We start from the raw sequence: 19,940 nt of genomic DNA, 5'->3' as shown, positions 1-19,940 counted from the left end.
CAGGAATTTACAGCCAGAGCAATAAAAGCTCTTCTACACCCATTGAAAAGAAAAGCTAAATCCTGAAGTGAAGGGGGGTCAACCACTACCCTATAGGTGCTGGCAATGAGAGACTAAAACTTATATTATATTTCATACAATATCGTGACACCCGCATTTTCCACCAACTGTGATGTTTCTCCACTCTCTGTAGACGGAGGGTACTCACTTAGCTGGTCATTGAGGCATATGCTGGGACACTCAGGGTTAAACAGTCCATTCGGCTTATTAATACACACCATAAACCGAGTCTCAGGTACTTGATAACATGCAGCAACCGTTCAGCTCTACAGTACCCTTGTTCCTCACTGAGCCTTGGTGTGCCTAACATGGATTAGTGTCCATTAGAGTTGAGCGACTTTTACTTTTTTAGGATCGAGTCGGGTTTCGCGAAACCCGACTTTCTCAAAAGTCGGGTCGGGTGAAATCGGCCGATTATTGCGAAAAGTCGGGGGCCGACTGAAACACGAAACCCAATGCAAGTCAATGGGGAATCAAAGTCGGCAGAGAGTGGAGGACAGGAAAACACCCACAGTGCCCATTTTAATGCCAAAAACATCAATTCTTATTACTGAAGCTTGTCAATCTTAATTTACTTTATAGTAATAGTTAGGCATTGAAAACTGGGGGTCATTTGGCTAAAGTTGTGGGGGGTAGGGCTGGCTCAAGTTTTTTGTTGCCCCAGGAAACGCGGAATACGTCACGGCGGTGGAGCAGGGAGAGGTAAGCATTTAAACTTTGCAAGTGCTGTGATCCTGAGCAAGAAGGGGGGGCCCACTCGTTCGCATCGGCACTGGCACAGGGCCCCTCAAAGTACGGCGGTGTGTATGACGGCGGGGGCGCCTCCCACCGGCAGAGACACTTTTGCGTACTATGAGGGGCCCTGTGCCAGTGACGTTGCCAATGAGTAAGCCCCTCCCCACCTGATGAAGGAACCTGCACTTTCATCTGCACCTTCCTCTTTGTCCCCGTGTAAGGTGGTATAGTATGCGGGAAGGGAACCTGACTTTCAGCAGGGTCAGATCCTGGCTGTGTAGTGCAAGGGGAATGTAGTGGTCTGGGTCAATGTACCAGCAGACTCATCTAGCAGTGGCTGGGCAATGGGCAGGATGACGAGGAAACACAGATATATGCCCAAATAATAAAGTAGGCTAAATGCAGTTCAAAACTGGTAACAGGACTAAACAAGCGGCATAGCTTTGTTCAGCGGAAGACAACTGTAATGAGAGGCTGACAATTAGTAGGCCCAATAAAGTAAGTAGGCTAAATGCAGTTCAAAATTGGTAACAGGAGTAAACTGGTGGCATAGCTTTGTTCAGCAGAGGACAACAGTAATGAGTGGCGCAGACAGACTTAGTAGGCCTAAAATAAAAAAGTAGGCTAAATGCAGTTCAAAATCGGTAACAGGACTAAACTGGACGCATAGCTTCGTTCAGCGGAGGACTACTGTAATGAGAGGCTGGCAGTTAGTAGGCCCAATAAAGTAAGTAGGCTAAATGCAGTTCAAAATAGGTAACAGGAGTAAACTGGTGGCATAGCTTTGTACAGCGGAGGACAACTGTAAGGAGTGGCGCAGACAGACTTAGTAGGCCTAAAATAAAAAAGTAGGCTAAATGCAGTTCAAAATTGGTAACAGGAGTACACAGGCGGCATAGCTTTGTTCAGCGGAGGACAACTGTAATGAGAGGTTGACAATTAGTAGGCCCAAAAAAGTAAGTAGGCTAAATGCAGTTCAAAACTGGTAACAGGAGTGAACTGACGGCATAGCTTTGTTCAGCGGAGGACAATTGTAAGGAGTGGCGCAGACAGACTTAGTAGGCCTAAAATAAAAAAGTAGGCTAAATGCAGTTCAAAATTGGTAACTGGAGTACACAGGCGGCATAGCTTTGTTCAGTGGAGGACAGCTGTATTGAGTGGCACAGACACAGGTGGTAGGCCTAAAATAAAAAAGTAGGCTAAATGCAGTTCAAAACTGGTAACAGGAGTAAACAGGCAGCATAGCTTCGTTCAATAGAGGACAGCTGTAATGAGTGGCACAGACAGACTTAGTAGGCCTAAAATGAAAAAGTAGGCTAAATGCAGTTCAAAATTGGTAACTGGAGCACAGAGGTGGCATATCTTTGTTCAGCGGAGGACAATTGTAAGGAGTAGCAGACACAGTTAGTAGGCCCAAAAAAGTAAGTAGGCTAAATGCAGTTCAAAACTGGTAACATGAGTAAACAGGCAGAAAAGCTTTGTTCTATGGAGGACAGCAGTAATGAGTGGCGCAGACACAGTTTGTAAGCCCACATTAAAAAAGTAGGCTCCAAGCAGTTCAAAAATGGTAACAGGAGTAAACAGGCAGCATAGCTTTGTTCAATGGAGGACAGCTGTAATGAGTGGTGCAGACAGAATTAGTAGGCCTAAAATAATAAAGTTGGCTAAATGCAGTTCAAAATTGGTAACTGGAGTACACAGGTGGCATAGCTTTGTGCAGTGGAGGACAGCTATAATGAGGGGCAGACACTGTTAGTAGGCCCAACCAAACAAGTAGGCCAAATGCAGTTTAATATTTGAAACAGGAGTAAACTGGCAGCTCAGCTTTGTTCAGTGGAGGAGAAAAGCAAGGAGCGGCAGACACAGTTGGTAGGCCCAACCAAACAAGTGGGCCAAATGCAGTTTAATATTCGAAACAGGAGTAAAGTGGCGGCTCAGCTTTGTTCAGTGGAGGAGAACAACAAGCAGCGGCAGACACCATTAGTAGGCCCAACCAAACAAGTTGGCCAAATGCAGTTTAATATTTGAAACAGAAGTAAACTGGCGGCTCAGCTTTGTTCAGTGGAGGAGAAAAGCAAGGAGCGGCAGACACTGTTAGTAGGCCCAACCAAACAAGTTGGCCAAATGCAGTTTAATATTTGAAACAGGAGTAAACTGGCAGCTCAGCTTTGTTCAGTGGAGTAGAAAAGCAAGGAGCGGCAGGCACCGTTAGCAGGCCCAACCAAACAAGTTGGCCAAATGCAGTTTAATATTCGAAACAGGAGTAAAGTGGTAGCTCACCTTTGTTCAGTGGTGGAGAACAACAAGTAGCGGCAGACACTAGGGTTGAGCGAAACGGGTCGTTCATTTTCAAAAGTCGCCGACTTTTGGCAAAGTCGGGTTTCATGAAACCCGATCCGACCCCTGTGCGTAGTCGGCCATGCGGTACGCGACTTTCATGCCAAAGTCGCGTTTCAATGACGCGAAAAGCGCCATTTTTCAGCCAATGAAGGTGAACGCAGAGTGTGGGCAGCGTGATGACATAGGTCCTGGTCCCCACCATCTTAGAGAAGGGCATTGCAGTGATTGGCTTGCTGTCTGCGGCGTCACAGGGGCTATAAAGGGGCGTTCCCGCCGACCGCCATCTCACTGCTGCTGATCTGAGCTCAGGGAGAGGTTGCTGCCGCTTCGTCAGAAGCAGGGATAGCGTTAGGCAGGGTCCATTAACCACCAAACCGCTTGTGCTGTAGCGATTTCCACTGTCCAACACCACCTTCGGTGTGCAGGGACAGTGGAAGCTACATTTTTTTTTTTTTTCCTCAGCGCTGTAGCTCATTGGGCTGCCCTAGAAGGCTCCCTGATAGCTGCATTGCTGTGTGTACGCCACAGTGCAAACCAACAGCTTTTTTCAAAGCACAAATCCTCTTGTTCCTTCCTTTCTGCACAGCTATCTTTTTTGTTTGTCCACACTTTTTATTTAATTTGTGCATCAGTCCACTTCTTATTGCTGCCTGCCATACCTGGCTGAGATTACTGCAGGGAGATAGTAATTGTAGGACAGTCCCTGTTTTTTTTTTTTTTTGTGGGAGATTAAGATTGGCATTTCTGCTAGAGTGCCATCCCTGTGTGTGCCATCTCTCACTCAGTGGGCCATAGAAAGCCTATTAATTTTTTTGCTTGATTTGGGTTCTAAAATCTACCTGAAAAAAAATCACTACATCAATCAGTGGGAGAAAAATATTGGCCTCAGGGCTTGTGTGCCACTCCTGACGCCTGTGTGTGCCATCTCTCACTCAGTGGGCCATAGAAAGCCTATTTATTTTTTTGCTTGATTTGGGTTCTAAAATCTACCTGAAAAAAAATCACTACATCAATCAGTGGGAGAAAAATATTGGCCTCAGGGCTTGTGTGCCACTCCTGACTCCTGTGTGTGCCATCTCTCACTCAGTGGGCCATAGAAAGCCTTTTTTTTTATTATTTGGTTTCTAAAGTCTCCCTGAAAAATAAAAAAAAAATAAAACAGTGGGAGATTAATATTGCCCTTTCTGCTTGTGTGCCAGTCTTGACTCCTGGGTGTGCCATCTCTCTCTCTCAAATTGTGGGCCATAGAAAGCCTATTAATTTTTTTGCTTGATTTGGGTTCTAAAATCTACCTGAAAAAAAATCACTACATCAATCAGTGGGAGAAAAATATTGGCCTCAGGGCTTGTGTGCCACTCTTGACTCCTGTGTGTGCCATCTCTCACTCAGTGGGCCATAGAAAGCCTTTTTTTTATTATTTGGTTTCTAAAGTCTCCCTGAAAAAGAAAAAAAAAAGAAAACAGTGGGAGATTAATATTGCCCTTTCTGCTTGTGTGCCAGTCTTGACTCCTGGGTGTGCCATCTCTCTCTCTCAAATTGTGGGCCATAGAAAGCCTATTTATTTTGTTGCTTGATTTGGGTTCTAAAATCTACCTGAAAAAAAATCACTACATCAATCAGTGGGAGAAAAATATTGGCCTCAGGGCTTGTGTGCCACTCCTGACTCCTGTGTGTGCCATCTCTCACTCAGTGGGCCATAGAAAGCCTTTTTTATTATTATTTTGTTTCTAAAGTCTCCCTGAAAAAGAAAAAAAAAATAAAACAGTGGGAGATTAATATTGCACTTTCTGCTTGTGTGCCAGTCTTGACTCCTGGGTGTGCCATCTCTCTCTCTCAAATTGTGGGCCATAGAAAGCCTATTTATTTTGTTGCTTGATTTGGGTTCTAAAATCTACCTGAAAAAAAATCACTACATCAATCAGTGGGAGAAAAATATTGGCCTCAGGGCTTGTGTGCCACTCCTGACTCCTGTGTGTGCCATCTCTCACTCAGTGGGCAATAGAAAGCCTATTAATTTTTTTTGCTTGATTTGGGTTCTAAAATCTACCTGAAAAAAAATCACTACATCAATCAGTGGGAGAAAAATATTGGCCTCAGGGCTTGTGTGCCACTCCTGACTCCTGTGTGTGCCATCTCTCACTCAGTGGGCCATAGAAAGCCTATTTATTTTTTTGCTTGATTTGGGTTCTAAAATCTACCTGAAAAAAAATCACTACATCAATCAGTGGGAGAAAAATATTGGCCTCAGGGCTTGTGTGCCACTCCTGACTCCTGTGTGTGCCATCTCTCACTCAGTGGGCCATAGAAAGCCTATTAATTTTTTTGCTTGATTTGGGTTCTAAAATCTACCTGAAAAAAAATCACTACATCAATCAGTGGGAGAAAAATATTGGCCTCAGGGCTTGTGTGCCACTCCTGACTCCTGTGTGTGCCATCTCTCACTCAGTGGGCCATAGAAAGCCTTTTTTTTTATTATTTGGTTTCTAAATTGTCCCTGAAAAAATCATTTTATCTTATTTGGTTTCTAAAGTCTCCCTGAAAAAAAAAAAAAAAAAAAAATAGGTGGGAGATTAATATTGACATTTGTGCTTGAGTGACAGTCCTGCGTGTGTGGCATCTCTGTGATTTGGTGCCACAGAAAACAGAGTGTGTAACATTGGGCCTGATTTTCCTTGTGGTCTCACCAACCTGTAAAGGGATATTGAAATCATACTGAAGTTATAGCTCACCGTGTAAGTTGTTTGACAGCAACAAATAAAGTTACTTTGGTTAAGTTTTTAAAACAATGAGGAAGTCTTGTGCAAGAGGTCGTGGCCGTGGGCGTTCATTGTCAGCTGGTAATGGTGGTAGTGGAGCATCAGGTGGTCGTGGGGATAAAAATATTCCACCTAAGTCTGGAGCTGTGGAGCCAGGTTCGTTGCCTGGCTACACAAGGCCTCGAACGCTCTCTTTTCTGGGAGTAGGAAAACCGCTTTTAAAGCCGGAGCAGCAACAGCAAGTTTTGGCTTACCTTGCAGACTCAGCCTCTAGCTCTTTTGCCTCCTCTTCTGAAACTGGTAAATGTAAAAACAGCGCATCGCTTGTGGATGTTCACGGTCAGGGACAAGTCGCTTCCTTGTCCTCTTCAGCAAAAACAACAACAAGAGAGAAGGATGCAGCAGGCGACACAACGGGTTACTCCATGGAGCTCTTTACACATACCGTCCCTGGCTTAGAAAGTGAAACACTTAACAGGCCATGCCCATTACAAGTAGATTCTGACATGGAGTGCACTGATGCACAGCCACAGCCAGAGTACTATGCTGCTCCTTTGACTCAGACCACAACATTGCCCTCTCAGGGTACTGAACCACAATCAGACCCTGATGAGACTATGTTGCCCCGCCACGAACGCTATACCACCGACCGACACGGTGACACAGACGAAGTTGCACACGAGCTCGAAGAGGAGGTAATAGATGACCCAGTTGTTGACCCTGATTGGCAGCCATTGGGGGAACAGGGTGCAGGTGGCAGTAGTTCAGAAACGGAGGTGGAGGAGGGGCCGCAGCAGGCATCAACATCGCAACAGGTTCCATCTGCCGGTCCCGTATCTGGGCCAAAACGCGTGTCAAAGCCAAAACCTGTTGGAGGACAGCGTGGCCATCCGGTTAAAGCTCAGTCTGCAATCCCTGAAAAGGGATCCGATGCTAGGAAGAGTGCAGTCTGGCATTTTTTTAAACAACATCCTATTGATCGGCGCAAAGTCATCTGTCAAAAATGTTCAACTAGCTTAAGCAGAGGTCAGAATCTGAAAAGTCTCAATACTAGTTGCATGCATAGACACTTAACCACCATGCATTTTCAAGCCTGGACTAACTACCAAACGTCCCTTAAGGTTGTAGCACCCTCGGCCAATGAAGCTAGTCAGCAACGCAACATCCCTTCCGTCACTGTAAGGCCACCATTTTCTGCACCACCGGCAGTATCTGTGCAGGTTTCTTTGCCAGCCAAAAGCAGTCAGGGTCAGGGAATCACCAGTTTTGTAGGAGGAAATATTGCATCTAGGGCACCGGCGGAAACAATACCGTCTCCAACCGTCTCTCAGTCTGCCATGTCCACCGACACACCCGAAAGTTCCACGATCTCCAGCTCTCCAGTCCAGCTCACCCTACATGAGACTCTGGTTAGAAAAAGGAAGTACTTATCCTCGCATCCGCGTACACAGGGTTTTAACGCCCACATAGCTAGACTAATCTCGTTAGAGATGATGCCCTACCGTTTAGTTGAAAGCGAAGCTTTCAAAGCCCTGATGGAGTACGCTGAACCACGATACGAGCTACCCAGTCGACACTTTTTTTCCAGAAAAGCCATCCCAGACCTGCACCAGCATGTTAAACAGCGCATCGTCCATGCACTCAGGCAATCTGTGAGTACAAAGGTGCACCTGACTACAGATGCATGGACCAGTAGGCATGGCCAGGGACGTTATGTGTCCATCACGGCACACTGGGTGAATGTGGTGGATGCAGGGTCCACAGGGGACATCAATTTCGGGACAGTAGTGCCTAGCCCACGGTCTAGGAAACAGTTGGCTGTAGGTGTTCGTACCCCCTCCTCCTCGTCCTCCTGCAGAAGCTACAGCTCTTCCACAGACCGCAGTCGGCCAACCACTCCATCGGCAGATGACACTGTTGCACACCAGTTGTCCCATTATGGGCCAGCTACTGGCAAGCGTCAGCAGGCTGTATTGGCTATGAAGTGTTTGGGCGACAACAGACACACCGCGGAAGTTCCGTCCGAGTTCGTGCAACAAGAAACGCAGTCGTGGCTGGGCACAGTAGATCTTGAGGCAGGCAAGGTAGTGAGTGATAACGGAAGGAATTTCATAGCTGCCATCTCCCTTTCCCAACTGAAACACATTCCTTGCCTGGCTCACACCTTAAACCTGGTGGTGCAGTGCTTATTGAAAACTTATCCTGGGTTCTCCGACCTGCTCCTCAAAGTGCGTGGACTTTGCTCACATTTCCAACGTTCGCCTGTACACTCCAGCCGTATGCAGACCTATCAGCGGTCTTTGAACCTTCCCCAGCATCGCCTAATCATAGACGTTGCAACAAGGTGGAACTCAACACTGCACATGCTTCAGAGACTGTGCCAACAGAGGCGGGCTGTTATGTTTTTGTGGGAGGATACACATACACGGGCAGGCAGTAGGATGGCAGACATGGAGTTGTCAGGTGTGCAGTGGTCGAAGATACAAGACGTGTCAAGTCCTTCAGTGTTTTGAGGAATGCACACAGCTGGTTAGTGCAGACAACGCCATAATAAGCATGAGCATCCCCCTAATGTGTCTGCTGATGCAAAGTTTGACGCACATAAAGGATCAGGCGTCTGCACCAGAGGAAGAGGAAAGCCTTGATGACAGTCAGCCATTGTCTGGTCAGGGCAGTGTACAGGACGAGGTAGCGGGCGAAGAGGAGGTGGAGGATGAGGAGGATGATGGGGATGAGTATATTTTGAATGCGGAAGCTTTCCCGGGGGCCCTGAAAATTGGTTGCGTGGCAAGGCCGGGTTCTGGTTTTTTGAGGGCCACAAGTGATGTAGATTTGCCTGAAACTGCCCCTCAACCAATCACAACCGGAGATTTGACAACTGGAACTTTGGCCCACATGGCGGATTATGCCTTACGTATCCTAAAAAGGGACACACGCATTACGAAAATGATGAACGATGACGATTACTGGTTGGCCTGCCTCCTTGATCCACGCTATAAAGGCAAATTGCAAAATATTATGCCACATGAGAACTTGGAACTAATATTAGCAACCAAACAATCAACTCTTGTTGACCGTTTGCTTCAGGCATTCCCAGCACACAGCGCACGTGATCGTTCTCACACGAGCTCCAGGGGCTAGCAGACTAGGAGTGTTAGGGGTGCACACATCAGAAGTGGCGTTGGACAGAGGGGTTTTCTGACCAGGTTGTGGACTGATTTTGCTATGACAGCAGACAGGACAGGTACTGCTGCATCAATTGAAAGTGACAGGAGACAACATTTGTCCAGTATGGTTACTAACTATTTTTCATCCCTTATCGATGTTCTCCCTCAACCGTCATTCCCATTTGATTACTGGGCATCAAAATTAGACACCTGGCCAGAATTGGCAGAATATGCATTGCAGGAGCTTGCTTGCCCGGCAGCTAGTGTCCTATCAGAAAGAGTATTCAGTGCTGCAGGTTCAATATTAACCGAAAAAAAGGACTCGTCTGGCTACCCAAAATGTTGATGATCTAACATTCATTAAAATGAACCACAACTGGATTTCGAAATCTTTTGCCCCACCTTGCCCGGCCGACACCTAGCTTTCCTATGAAAAGCTCTTGCCTGTGGACTACTGTGAATTACTTTTCTAATGTCTAATTTGCTGCAGCTGATTGTCCAGCATACGACATGTTTACACCTCCCTAAATGGCCAAACTCCCCACACGGGGTCGTGGTATCGCGACTTGGCGCAAGCACCCGTGAGACTGCTGTTTGTCTGAAGAGGTGGGTGTGCTCGCTTTTGGTCGACGGCATTGCTACTGGGTCCCTCATAGTACAATAAAGTGTCTCTGGCGGTGGTGGTGCGCACCCAACGTCAGACACACTGTTGTAACATGAGGGGCCCTGGGCCTGTACCGCCGGCCACAAGAGAGTTCACCCACCCCCAGGTCAAACATTGCTCTACCACTTCCACAGTTATCTCTCACACTTCCACCAATGTTTAGTCTATGCGCTGACATCCTTCCATACCTGCCACTGACAATACCATTGTGTTGACATGTATGATGGTACTTAACATAGTCAGGGGCAGTGTCCTCTATTTACCACAGTAAATACTTTGCGCTAAATTAGTAGGTCTGAAACAACGCAGAGGATCCCACCCCTGAACCTAATGATTGCACCCTTTAGTGTTTTTGTTTTGTTTTAATGCGAGACATTCACATTTATTTGTTGTTTTGGACTACTAACTGGCAGACACTCATTACAATCGGCCTCCGTTGACCAGACCACTGCTGCCCGTGTACCCCTGGAACCTATTTTACAGTGCCTACAGCCAGCCCATTTTATCATGTTAGGCCTTCCAAGCCTGTCTGCGGTTCCTCCTTCCACTAGGCCTCCACTGACCAGACCACTGCTGCCCGTGTACCCCTGGAACCTATTTTACAGTGCCTACAGCCAGCCCATTTTATCATGTTAGGCCTTCCAAGCCTGTCTGCGGTCCCTCCTTCCACTAGGCCTCCACTGACCAGACCACTGCTGCCCGTGTACCCCTGGAACCTATTTTACAGTGCCTACAGCCAGCCCATTTTATTATGTTAGGCCTTGGAAGCCTGTCTGCGGTCCCTCCTTCCACTAGGCCTCCACTGACCAGACCACTGCTGCCCGTGTACCCCTGGAACCAATTATAAAGTGCCTACAGCCAGCCCATTTTATTATGTTAGGCCTTGGAAGTCTGTCTGCGGTCCCTCCTTCCACTAGGCCTCCACTGACCTGACCACTGCTGCCCGTGTACCCCTGGAACCAATTATAAAGTGCCTACAGCCAGCCCATTTTATTATGTTAGGCCTTGGAAGCCTGTCTGCGGTCCCTCCTTCCACTAGGCCTCCACTGACCAGACCACTGCTGCCCGTGTACCCCTGGAACCTATTTTACAGTTCCTACAGCCAGCCCATTTTATAATGTTAGGCCTTCCAAGCCTGTCTGCGGTCCCTCCTTCCACTAGGCCTCCACTGACCAGACCACTGCTGCCCGTGTACCCCTGGAACCTATTTTACAGTGCCTACAGCCAGCCCATTTTATCATGTTAGGCCTTCCAAGCCTGTCTGCGGTCCCTCCTTCCACTAGGCCTCCACTGACCAGACCACTGCTGCCCGTGTACCCCTGGAACCTATTTTACAGTGCCTACAGCCAGCCCATTTTATTATGTTAGGCCTTGGAAGCCTGTCTGCGGTCCCTCCTTCCACTAGGCCTCCACTGACCAGACCACTGCTGCCCGTGTACCCCTGGAACCAATTATAAAGTGCCTACAGCCAGCCCATTTTATTATGTTAGGCCTTGGAAGTCTGTCTGCGGTCCCTCCTTCCACTAGGCCTCCACTGACCTGACCACTGCTGCCCGTGTACCCCTGGAACCAATTATAAAGTGCCTACAGCCAGCCCATTTTATTATGTTAGGCCTTGGAAGCCTGTCTGCGGTCTCTCCTTCCACTAGGCCTCCACTGACCAGACCACTGCTGCCCGTGTACCCCTGGAACCTATTTTACAATTTTACAGTGCCTACAGCCAGCCCATTTTATCATGTTAGGCCTTCCAAGCCTGTCTGCGGTCCCTCCTTCCACTAGGCCTCCACTGACCAGACCACTGCTGCCCGTGTACCCCTGGAACCTATTTTACAGTTCCTACAGCCAGCCCATTTTATAATGTTAGGCCTTCCAAGCCTGTCTGCGGTCCCTCCTTCCACTAGGCCTCCACTGACCAGACCACTGCTGCCCGTGTACCCCTGGAACCTATTTTACAGTGCCTACAGCCAGCCCATTTTATCATGTTAGGCCTTCCAAGCCTGTCTGCGGTCCCTCCTTCCACTAGGCCTCCACTGACCTGACCACTGCTGCCCGTGTACCCCTGGAACCTATTTTACAGTGCCTACAGCCAGCCCATTTTATCATGTTAGGCCTTCCAAGCCTGTCTGCGGTCCCTCCTTCCACTAGGCCTCCACTGACCAGACCACTGCTGCCCGTGTACCCCTGGAACCTATTTTACAGTGCCTACAGCCAGCCCATTTTATCATGTTAGGCCTTCCAAGCCTGTCTGCGGTCCCTCCTTCCACTAGGCCTCCACTGACCTGACCACTGCTGCCCGTGTACCCCTGGAACCTATTTTACAGTGCCTACAGCCAGCCCATTTTATTATGTTAGGCCTTGGAAGCCTGTCTGCGGTCCCTCCTTCCACTAGGCCTCCACTGACCAGACCACTGCTGCCCGTGTACCCCTGGAACCTATTTTACAGTGCCTACAGCCAGCCCATTTTATCATGTTAGGCCTTCCAAGCCTGTCTGCGGTCCCTCCTTCCACTAGGCCTCCACTGACCAGACCACTGCTGCCCGTGTACCCCTGGAACCTATTTTACAGTGCCTACAGCCAGCCCATTTTATCATGTTAGGCCTTCCAAGCCTGTCTGCGGTCCCTCCTTCCACTAGGCCTCCACTGACCTGACCACTGCTGCCCGTGTACCCCTGGAACCAATTATAAAGTGCCTACAGCCAGCCCATTTTATTATGTTAGGCCTTCGAAGCCTGTCTGCGGTCCCTCCTTCCACTAGGCCTCCAATGACCAGACCACTGCTGCCCGTGTCCCCCTGGAACCAATTATAAAGTGCCTAAAGCCAGCCCATTTTATTATGTTAGGCCTTGGAAGCCTGTCTGCGGTCCCTCCTTCCACTAGGCCTCCACTGACCTGACCACTGCTGCCCGTGTACCCCTGGAACCAATTGTAAAGTGCCTACAGCCAGCCCATTTTATTATGTTAGGCCTTCGAAGCCTGTCTGCGGTCCCTCCTTCCACTAGGCCTCCAATGACCAGACCACTGCTGCCCGTGTACCCCTGGAACCAATTATAAAGTGCCTACAGCCAGCCCATTTTATTATGTTAGGCCTTGGAAGCCTGTCTGCGGTCCCTCCTTCCACTAGGCCTCCACTGACCTGACCACTGCTGCCCGTGTAACCCTGGAACCTATTTTACAGTGCATAGAGCCTATTTTTTAATTTTATTTAATATTAATAAAGCCATGATGGACTACGCTGTACCACGCTATGAGCTACCCAGTTGACAATTCTTTTGCGAGAAAAGCCATCCCACCCCTCCACCAGCATGTTAAAGACCACATTGTCCTTTCATTCTGTCAATCTGTGAGTCCAAACGTACACCTGACAACAGACACATGGAGCGGTAGGCATGGCCACGGAAGGTTACGTGTCCTTTGTGGCGCAATGGGTTAATGTATTGGATGCATGGTCCACACAGGGGACAGCCTGGTAAGTCTGTCTGCAGTCCCTAATTCAAGTTGTCCTCAAATGAATAAATCTGAGCTTCCACCTTCTGGCTCTCATTAAGTGCTGTTTTTTAAAAGATTGGTGGTTCCGGCCTACTAACGGTGTCTGCCCCTGCCTGGTGTTGTCCTCAACTGAATAAAGCTGAGCTTCTACCTTCTGGCTCTCATTAAGTGCTGTTTTTTAAAAGATTGGTGGTTCCGGCCTACTAACGGTGTCTGCCCCTGCCTGGTGTTGTCCTCAACTGAATAAAGCTGAGCTTCTACCTTCTGGCTCTTTTATAAAGCTTTTTTTTTTTTTTTTTTTTTTTTTTTTAAATTGCTGGATGGGGCCTACTAACGGTGTCTGCCCCTCCCTGGTGTTGCCCTCAACTGAATACAGCTGAGCTTCTACCTTCTGGCTTTTGGCCTATAGTATCAGATATTAAACTGCATTTGGCCTTCAACTTTGGTTACGGCCTACTAACGGTGTCTGCCCCTCCCTGGTGTTGTCCTCAACTGAATAAAGCTGAGCTTCTACCTTCTGGCTCTCATTAAGTGCTGTGTTTTAAATAAAAAAATGGTGTTTAGGGCCTACTAACGGTGTCTGCCCATGCCTGGTGTTTGTCCTCAACTGAATACAGCTGAGCTTCTACCTTCTGGCTCTCATTAAGTGCTGTGTTTTTAAAAATTGGTGGTTAGGGCCTACTAACGGTGTCTGCCCCTCCCTGGTGTTGCCCTCAACTGAATACAGCTGAGCTTCTACCTTCTGGCTTTCGGCCTACAGTATCAGATATTAAACTGCATTTGGCCTTCAACTTTGGTTACGGCCTACTAACGGTGTCTGCCTCTCCCTGGTGTTGTCCTCAACTGAATAAAGCTGAGCTTCTACCATCTGGCTCTTTTATAAAGCTTTTTTTTTTTTTTTTTTTTTTTTTTAAATTGCTGGATGGGGCCTAATATCTCTGTTTGCTGCTCCCTGGTGTTTGTCCTCAACTGAATAAAGCTGAGCTTCTACCTTCTGGCTCTCATTAAGTGCTGTTTTTTAAAAGATTGGTGGTTCCGGCCTACTAACGGTGTCTGCCCCTGCCTGGTGTTGTCCTCAACTGAATAAAGCTGAGCTTCTACCTTCTGGCTCTCATTAAGTGCTGTTTTTTAAAAGATTGGTGGTTCCGGCCTACTAACGGTGTCTGCCCCTGCCTGGTGTTGTCCTCAACTGAATAAAGCTGAGCTTCTACCTTCTGGCTTTTGGCCTACAGTAGCAAATATTAAACTGCATTTGGCCTATTAGTGTGTTTGGGCACTTAAAACAGTGTCTGCTGCTCCTGGGTTTGCTACTCCACTCAACAAAGCAATGCCGCCTGTTTAGTCCTGTTACCAATTTTGAACTGCATTTAGCCTACTTTATTCTTTGGCCCTATATCTGTTTCCTCCTCATCCTGCCCATTCCCCAGCCACTGCTAGATGAGTCTGCTGGTACATTGACCTAGACCACTACATTCCCCTTGCACTCTACACAGCCAGAATCTGACCCTGCTGAAAGTAAGGTTCCCCTTCCCGCATGTTATACCACCTTACACAGGGACAAAGAGGAAGGTGCAGATGAAAGTGCAGGTTCCTTCATCAGGTGGGGGGGGCATACTCGTTGGTGACGTCACTGGCACAGGGCCCCTCAGAGTACGCAAAAGTGTCGCTGCTGGTGGGAGGCGCCCCCGCCATGCAAACACACCGCTGTACTTTGAGGGGCCCTGTGCCAGTGCCAATGCCAACGAGGGGGCCTCCCTGCTTGCTTAGGATCACAGTACTTGCAAACTTGACATACTTACCTCTCACTGCTCCACCGCCGTGACGTAGTCCACGTTTCCTGGGCCCACTAAAAGCTTGAACCAGCCCTACCCTCCACAACTTTTGCAAAATGACCCCCAAGTTCCAATGCCCAACTATTATTATAAAGTTAATTAAGATTGACAAGCTTCAGAAACAAGAGTGGATGTTTTTGGCATTAAAATGGGCACTGTAGGTGTTTTCCTGGCCTCCACTCACTGCCAACTATGCTTCCCCATTGACTTGCATTGGGTTTCGTGTTTCGGTCGATCCCCGACTTTTAGCGATAATCGGCCGACTGCACTCGACTCGACTCTGGACAAAGTCGGGTTTCACAAAACCCGACTCGACCTTAAAAAAATGAAAGTCGCTCAACCCTAGCAGACACCATTAGTAGGCCCAACCAAACAAGTTGGCCAAATGCAGTTTAATATTTGAAACAGGAGTAAACTGGCGGCTCAGCTTTGTTCAGTGGAGGAGAACAACAAGCAGCGGCAGACACCGTTAGTAGGTCCAACCAAACAAGTAGGCCAACTGCAGTTTAATATTTGAAACAGGAGTAAACTGGCGGCTCAGCTTTGTTCAGTGGAGGAGAACAACAAGCAGGGACAGACATCGTTAGTAGGCCCAACCAAACAAGTAGGCCAAATGCAGTTTAATATTCGAAACAGGAGTAAAGTGGTGGCTCAGTTTTGTTCAGTGGAGGAGAAAAGCAAGGAGTGGCAGACAGTTAGTAGGCCCAACCAAACAAGTAGGCCAAATGCAGTTTAATATTCGAAACAGGAGTAAAGTGGCAGCTCAGCTTTGTTCAGTGGAGGAGAACAACAAGCAGCGGCAGACACCGTTAGTAGGCCCAACCAAACAAGTATAGTGGAAAAGATGAAGAGCTAGCACTCGACTATAGGTAGAGCTTGATGGTGCAGGTGAACGGAGCCAAAAGCCCCCTTAGTACTAGAGAGAAAGTCAAATCACTGCACTCATCTTGTTAATTTTTGCTGAAGTGAATAGTTTATTAAAGATGAAGACGAAACCACAGGGCAAATTTTTAACGTTTCGGCCACACAGTGGCCTTGATCACAAACAAGTGCTGTAACAAAAATAGACAAAATTCGTATGAACACACAATATATACAGTGCTCAAATATATACAAAGTACGTTACAAGAGCTATATACATAATAAAAACTATATAGAAAAACTATATTGAAAACATGTCAGGTATCTATGAACAATAGGCAGAGATTAACACGGTTCTGCAATCCCAAGTTGGATAGTGGGACATCAAACAAGGCATGGTCAGCAGAGGGTTGAGTATAAATCTGAGAAGAAAAAACAGTACGACACAGGAGGTAGAGACGGATTCATGTACCCTATTATGGTTGCATTCCGTTATGTGATATTAAAGTATTCTACTATATTAGTAGGTGGAGACGGCCCCGTATTACCCTGTTCAGAGGTGATAGGAGAACATGAGAGGAAATATATATGTCGTTATGTTATTGTATATATTAATACTAGTGTTGAGCGATACCGTCCGATACTTGAAAGTATCGGTATCGGAAAGTATCGGCCGATACCGGCAAAGTATCGGATCTAATCCGATACCGATACCCGATACCAATACAAGTCAATGGGACTCAAGTATCGGACGGTATCCCTGATGGTTCCCAGGGTCTGAAGGAGAGGAAACTCTTCTTCAGGCTCTGGGAACCATATTAATGTGTAAAATAAAGAATTAAAATAAAAAATATTGCTATACTCACCTCTCCGTTGCAGCCTGGACCTCACCGAGGGAACCGGCAGCGTTCTTTGCTTAAAATGCGCGCTTTTCCTTCCTTCCGTGACGTCACGGCTTGTGATTGGTCGCGTGCCGCCCATGTGGCCTCGACGCGACCAATCACAGCAAGCCGTGACGTAATTTTCAGGTCCTTCTAGGTATTCAGTATTTTAAAATTACGTTCCGGCTTTGTGATTGGTCGCGTCGCGGTCACATGGGCGACGCGACCAATCACAAGCCGTGACGTCACGGGAGGCAGGAGACGCGCGCATTTTTAAAATTACGTCACGGCTTGTGATTGGTTGCGTGCCGCCCATGTGACCGCGACGCGACCAATCACAGCAAGCCGTGACGTAATTTCAGGTCCTGATGCCTATTTTTGCATTCAGGACCTGAAATTACGTCACGGCTTGCTGTGATTGGTCGCGTCGCGGTCACATGGGCGGCACGCAACCAATCACAAGCCGTGACGTAATTTTAAAAATGTGCGCGTCTCCTGCCTCCCGTGACGTCACGGCTTGTGATTGGTCGCGTCGCCCATGTGACCGCGACGCGACCAATCACAAAGCCGGAACGTAATTTTAAAATACTGAATGCCTAGAAGGACCTGAAAATTACGTCACGGCTTGCTGTGATTGGTCGCGTCGCGGCCACATGGGCGGCACGCGACCAATCACAAGCCGTGACGTCACAGAAGGAAGGAAAAGCGCGCATTTTAAGCAAAGAACGCTGCCGGTTCCCTCGGTGAGGTCCAGGCTGCGTCGGAGAGGTGAGTATAGCAATATTTTTTATTTTAATTCTTTATTTTACACATTAATGTTGTATTTTACACATTAATGTTGTTTCGATACCGATACCCGATACCACAAAAGTATTGGATCTCGGTATCGGAATTCCGATACCCGCAAGTATCGGCCGATACCCGATACTTGCGGCATCGGAATGCTCAACACTAATTAATACATTTAATAACCCAGGTACTTAAACTTTCTTTCTTTAATGCGCATGGATTCAAAAAGAAGTCTATGGGAATAACGCAATGAGTGGTACACAGGGGTTAGACATATAACGAGGGGGGATTTGGAGGATTTCCTTGAAGAACAACAAATATCTAGTTCAAGTAAGTTTCCACCATCCACTCGTCCAAAGTCTGCCAGGTTCCCCTCCTTGTCCCTATCACCAGCGATTGAGATCTTCACCAAATTGGTGGGTGAGGATTTCAAAAGGCTGTCTTCTCGGCGCACGTATGACAATTTAACGTCACAACAACGTTACGCCATAAAACAACTGAAAGAAATGAAAGATGTGGTGTTTAAACCGGCGGACAAGGGGGGGAACGTGGTGGTTTGGCCATGTGTAAAATATGAGTGGGAAGTATTCCATCAGCTCAAAGACTCTAACACGTATCTCAAGCTCTCCTCCAATCCCATGGCCTCCTTCTCACGGGAGTTGCAAGATATATTGGTGGGGGCCTTTGAGGCTAATGTTATTACTAAACAGGTACTCGATGGATTAACCGTCAGGTCACCTCGGGTCCCCACATTCTATTTGCTGCCCAAAATCCACAAGCATGCCCTCGACCCCCCGGGACGTCCAATTGTGTCAGGTATCGATGGGATTTGTGATCCAGTATGTCAATTTATTGACTTTTATCTTAAACCATTTGTTGAAACTTTACCGTCGTACATTAAAGACACTACGGACGTCCTGTCGAGGGTTGATGGCATCCTTGTGGATCAGGATACAATTCTAGTTACAGCCGATGTCGAGGGTTTATATACATGCATAGATCACTCCTATGGGTTGGATGCCGTTCGTCGCTTCCTGGGGGCCTCCGATCTGGGCGGCCCTCTGTGTGAGCTTATCCTCGAGCTGGTGGAGTATATCCTCACCCACAACTTTTTTGTCTTCAAGGACAGATTCTACTTACAGAAGCGCGGCACAGCCATGGGCGCGGCTTGTGCGCCCTCGTACGCCAACCTCTTCCTTGGCGCCTGGGAGAGGGGCATTTTTGGTGACGGGGGCCCACCGGCCGCGGCTCATGTGCTGTGCTGGTATCGCTATATTGACGACATCCTGTTTTTGTGGGGGGGGTCTGCCCGCCAGCTCGGGGAATTTATGGAGGTTTTGAACAGCAACATGCAAAATATACGGCTTACTTACACTTCCAGTGAGGTTGCGGTGGACTTTCTGGACGTCCGTCTGGAGGTCGATTCTGACCGGCGCATCCAGACGGATGTCTTCAGAAAGTCCACCTCTGTTAACTCTTTATTGCATGCCACTTCTGCTCACTATCCAGCCACAGTGAGGGCCGTCCCGGTCGGACAGTTCCTCAGGATGTGACGAATTTGCTCCTCTGAGGTAAAATTCGAGGCACAGGCTAATGATCTAAAACAGAGGTTTAGGGATCGCGGCTATAGCCGCAGATCCATTAAAGCCGGTTATGATCGTGCCCGCAGAACCCAGAGGAGTGACCTTTTGCACCCTACCACTCGCCGTCGTGCTGAAGGTGGAGATGGTCATATCAGATTCATCTCCACCTTCAATCATGAGTGGGAGAGTATGCGGTCAATCCTCAAAAAGCATTGGTCTGTCCTTAGGACCGAACCTTCCCTGCGTGCAGCCCTGGGCAACCTTCCACTCATGACACCGAGAAGGGGCATGAACCTTGGCGACATGTTGGTCAGGAGTCATTATGTCCCTGCCCCGAGCAATCCTTTTGGTACCACCGGCCCTCGTCCGGGGTGTATCCCGTGTGGGCACTGTCTTGCCTGCGCCAATGTCCTGCGCTGTTCCGAATTTAAATCCAGTGATGGTTCTAGAACTTTCCAAATAAGACATCGCATTTCCTGTGGTACGTCGAATATCATTTACTATGCTACATGTCCATGCCTAAGGATTTACGTGGGCCTCACTACACGTGAATTTAGGGTCCGTGTACGTGAGCATGTGCGGGACATTGACGCGGCCAAGACGGTGCCCACAGAGACTGAATTAAAAACGCTTCCCCGACATTTTTGGTTGCACCATAATTGCAACTCAAAATTACTTTCTGTTCGGGGATTGATGCACTCCACTTGGGCGTGAGGGGTGGGGATAACAAAAAACGCCTTGCGCAGATCGAAACAAAATGGATTGTTATGTTGGATTGTATGATTC

The 19,940-nt window shown here is 47.9% G+C and overlaps 1 protein-coding gene across 2 annotated transcripts in view; it reads right to left on the bottom strand.

The window, feature by feature from the left end:
- PPARD (peroxisome proliferator activated receptor delta) overlaps positions 1-19,940 on the bottom strand; it is a 283,091-nt gene that overhangs the window by 174,220 nt on the left and 88,931 nt on the right. The window lies entirely within an intron of this gene.

The sequence above is a fragment of the Ranitomeya variabilis genome, chromosome 3, assembly GCF_051348905.1.
Source record: "Ranitomeya variabilis isolate aRanVar5 chromosome 3, aRanVar5.hap1, whole genome shotgun sequence".
NCBI classification, from domain to species: domain Eukaryota; kingdom Metazoa; phylum Chordata; class Amphibia; order Anura; family Dendrobatidae; genus Ranitomeya; species Ranitomeya variabilis.
This window is presented reverse-complemented; position numbering and strand designations above follow the sequence as displayed.